Genomic DNA, 4171 nt, shown 5'->3' on the forward strand with positions numbered 1-4171 from the left:
TCTGTGTCTGTGTGTGTGTCTGGTTGAGTCCCCCCTCAGAAAGAGTAGTCAATCCCCACCGCCGGGCCCACTGTGTGTGCTTTTTCAACTTAACCCCTGACTCGCAACCCCACTGTGACCTCATGCTGCTTTTTGATTGGCCTGAGACTGTGAACTTGAGGACCAGGAAGGAAGATGGGGGTGAAAAAGAGCAGCTACTAGGGGCTACCGTCCTAACAACCAGCAGCTGATAAAACACACACTCAAACCACACGCATTCACACTCACAAATGTATTGGTGCCGACTGGGTTAAATATTGAGAAATTGGGGAGAAATACACATAATGCCTAAATGTATCCAGCATACAGCAGAAATGAGGCAGATAGACTTGTTTGTTTTCCAAATGGGCTCTGTTGATTGGCAAATTGCTGTACGCGCTGTGAATATTTGTTTCCCATTATACTCATGCTGGTGAACATCATCCCTGACACTTGTTTGCGCACGTGCTTGTGTCAGAAGACATATTGATGACACAATTGATCCCGACAGTCGTTGTGATTGCAAGGTCAAAACTTCAAACGCTTTCAGTCTTCTTCTCTCTTTGCTGTTTTTCTATAGCCTTCTGTATTTTTTGCCTCCTGATTAGGTTCACAGCTGATTGCAACAGCCAGATCCACACACAAACACACGCAAATACACACCCTCATCCCACTGTCTGTAGATGTAGTGGTTGTTGATTAAAGCAGTTTTCAAATCGAAAAAAAAAACAAAGAATGAATGCTATTAATGATTAGATTGCAGATAGGGGGTCATAGCTGTAGGTCATCGCTGAGGTCATCAGTCTGTGACCGGCACTATCTGTGAGATCATCACCGTGCAGCGGGTGTGACATCATTTGAGGCGATGATAGCATAGAAGACAGCTCCATTTCACAAGTTGAAAGGGTAACATGTGACTCAGATAACCTTCTAGCATCTCGTGTGTGTGTGTGTGTGTGTGTGTGTGTGTGTTTGTGCATGCGTGTGCTCCAATCCATTACGTGAAATTGGTTTAGAAAACCTATGATGTCAGCAGGGCTTTTTATAATGTCTTTTTAGACCTTGTGAAGCCACAAGATTGCAGTATCATATCCCCACAGTGTACAAATCTTATTTTTCTTTAGCCACTTATCATATTTATAGGTTTTATATTTATAGTGTCCTCTCATGACTGCTGTGCCTTTTACTAAAGCCTCCCACACATGCTTCTGCCAGCAGAGACTCCCACTACTGTATGAGAGGGGCTTCCTGCTAACATGTGACCATGTTTGTAATAAAAATTAAATCATCTCTTTCTGAGAAAGGTTGTACGGCTCAATCCGCGACGTAGATTCAGGCAGTATTTCTTCCACTTACACGTCATTCATTGGTTAGAAATGCTCAATGTTTTACTATTTAAGAAGTGTACACAGTTGGTGTAGGAATTTCAGAGAACCGAATGACCACTTGTCAAAATTTGATAATCCTTATGATTTAACATTTTTTGCCTCTTGCTTGCTATTTAATTCCTGACCATCTGCCCTGTTTTGTTGCACATTTTAATTCTGTGCAGCTGTATAGAGCAGTTACAGGCTAATTAAAAGTGTAAGTATTTGTGATGCTATTTATGCTGTCATGACTGCTGAGAGAATCTTAACAGCTGCTTGGTGTACTATTTCTCCTCAAGACCCAAACCTGCCGCTGCAGTTTGAGCAGATGAATGCTCGGGCCCTTAAATCAAGTGTAAAATAAAGACGAACAGAGAGAGAGATAAAGGATGCAAGGAAGGGCTTATAATTGGAGGAGCCGAACACACAGACTTGGTCCAGTGGAAAGAAGAGTGAAAAGGAGTTGGTATGGAGACGGGGCACAGACAGTCATGGAGACAGAGGCCGAGGGAGAGAGAAAGGGAGGGATTTCAGGCAAAGAATGAGTGAAACCTTAGTACCTGAGGCGTGGGCTGAGGCCTTTAGCTGCTGGTGCCAGAATGCGTTTTTACGAGCCTGTGGTCAGACAGATATAAAAGGCAACCGAGCGGCTGAATGGCATCACACACACACACTATTCAATGGCCTCTCACAGTTTGGTTTTATAATGTCACAGTTATTCAATGTCTCCAACCCCCATAATGCAGTGTGACTGAACAAGCAGCACATTCTCCCCAGTGGTACGGAGGTAGGGAGTGAGAGAAGGAAGAGAAGGGAGGTAAGGGAGGTTAAGAAAGCATTAGCAACACCTCTGTATTCCTTTCAACATTACCAGTGGCGTAGAAAGATGTTCCCTTATGTTTTTTGGAATCATTATATAGATTTTATGGTCAGTTAGTCCAGTTGTAGATTGTTTTTACATAATCCCTTTGGTGTCTTTTCTCTTTTTTGATCTCTCTTTCTGTTTTTTTCCTTTTTTCTTCATTTCCACATTTCCCTTTCTATTTCTTGTTACCAGTAACCTACAATGAGCTTGACTTCTCCAATTATCATTGCGAGCAACCCAAAAGGATTTGAGGGTTAAAGCCATAATGCCCTGCCAACAGTCCAGTGAGAAAAGTGCTAAAAAAAGACCTAGAAATAGGAGTAAAAAAAGGCAGTTAAATCAGTGCGAGTAGAAGCAGAAACATAGAGTGATGATTCAGTTAGCAGAGGTTATCTGGGGTTCTTCTTGTAGAGATGTGATGGTAAATGGCGAGTGACCTCTTACAGTAGCAAGAGACTAAAAGGGGTATAGATCATGATGACCCTCTTTAGCACAGAGGATGTGCAGAATTAAAAAAGGATAGATAAAGAAAATGGAAATGTTTTGGATCTATCCTGTCAATGCATAAAGGATCCTGGAAAAAGGACACAGGCTTACTCTCCTATGTACTGTACAGTGTACATAGAGTGGTACTCAGTCCCGTTGCCATGGAAATACTGAACAAGTGATGGATTATTGGAAAGGGACAGAAAAAGATTTAAGATTTACAATTTTTTTTGAAAACCATTTGTCATCTTTTACATGATCTCAGAAAAGAGTGTAGTGGAGTCAATGGAGGCACACAGATGTTATCAGAAACAATTTAATTGCAGCTCTTAACTCATCCTTGTGTTAGTGTTAAAGGCAGAAATATCATAATAAAGCTTCAAGAGTGTGTGTGTGTGTGTGTGTGTGTCACATTATGTACAAAAAGCTAAAAAAGCTGCGATTCATTTTGTGTTGTACGAACATGCAGCAGCAGTAGCATGACTAATGTTGCTTAGTCCCATACACCCACACATATGCACTGACACACACACACACAAACACACACACACAAAAAAAAACATTTTGCTGCTTCCTCCTTTTGACTCTTTCTCTCCGTCACTCTCAAACACTCTTTTTCTCCAAGTCACCCACTCCCATGAGAATACCATGTGCAGCGGCACACACACACTCAGCTATATGCATTTAAATGTATTTATATTGTGTGGTGGACATCATATCCTGTGTTTACTATAACTGTTTGTCTCATTGTGCTCTCAATCACCGTGGTAAACAGTCTATATTTGTGCATGCATGTACTCGTATGTGTGTGTGTGAGCGTCATTGTTCTGTAGAGATTTAGAGGTCAGTGTGTGAAGGGGACATTTCAGCAGCATATTTCCCAGAGGTCTTTGCAAGGCTTGACTCAATATAGAGCTGGTATAACCGACCTGTGTCAGCGGTTTGTACGGAAGTGTAGTGTTTGTGTTAGTGTGTGCATTGTTGTATATATAAAATGTACATATGAGTGAAATTAGAAATTACAGTCGATCTGAGTGTGTCTGTGTGCGTGTATGAGAGAGAGAGAGACAGAGAAAGAGAGACTGTGTATTCCGTGTTTTTCACCATTAGCATTCCTCAGCTTTGACAGAGTATGGGAATGAAATGCCTCTTTCATGTGGCCAAATTCTGTGTTTTGTGTGTGTGGAGATCTTTTCACATGAATCGTTGAGATAGAGAGGGATACATTTCCCCCTTCAGTGGTAAAGTGCTTTCAGCACTGTACTATTAAGGGCTATTGTTAGAGTTACCCATGACCTGGTCATGACATGCGGCTGTGTGTATGGACTGTTTATAAGTGTTTGTGTGCCATTCTTCAGGCTCTAGCCATTAATAAGGGAGTACTCAGCCATGGAGTTCACCTTTTCCCCTATAATTGCTCTCTCTCTCTCTCTCT

At 41.7% G+C, this 4171-nt stretch overlaps 1 protein-coding gene across 2 annotated transcripts in view; it reads left to right on the forward strand.

Moving 5' to 3' along the window:
- The window catches only part of LOC118325987 (aminopeptidase O-like), a 32235-nt gene that overhangs the window by 11238 nt on the left and 16826 nt on the right, over positions 1-4171 (forward strand). The window contains exon 1 of one of the 2 annotated variants that reach the window (XM_035658871.1): positions 846-924. The exons of the other annotated variant lie outside the window; for it this stretch is intronic. The gene's annotated coding sequence lies outside the window, so the exon portion shown is untranslated. Of the gene's footprint in view, positions 1-845; positions 925-4171 lie in introns of those variants that run through there. 2 annotated transcript variants of the gene reach the window in all.

Source organism: Morone saxatilis, unplaced genomic scaffold (assembly GCF_004916995.1).
Source record: "Morone saxatilis isolate NCDOM2014 unplaced genomic scaffold, NCSU_SB_2.0 Contig16, whole genome shotgun sequence".
Taxonomy (NCBI): domain Eukaryota; kingdom Metazoa; phylum Chordata; class Actinopteri; family Moronidae; genus Morone; species Morone saxatilis.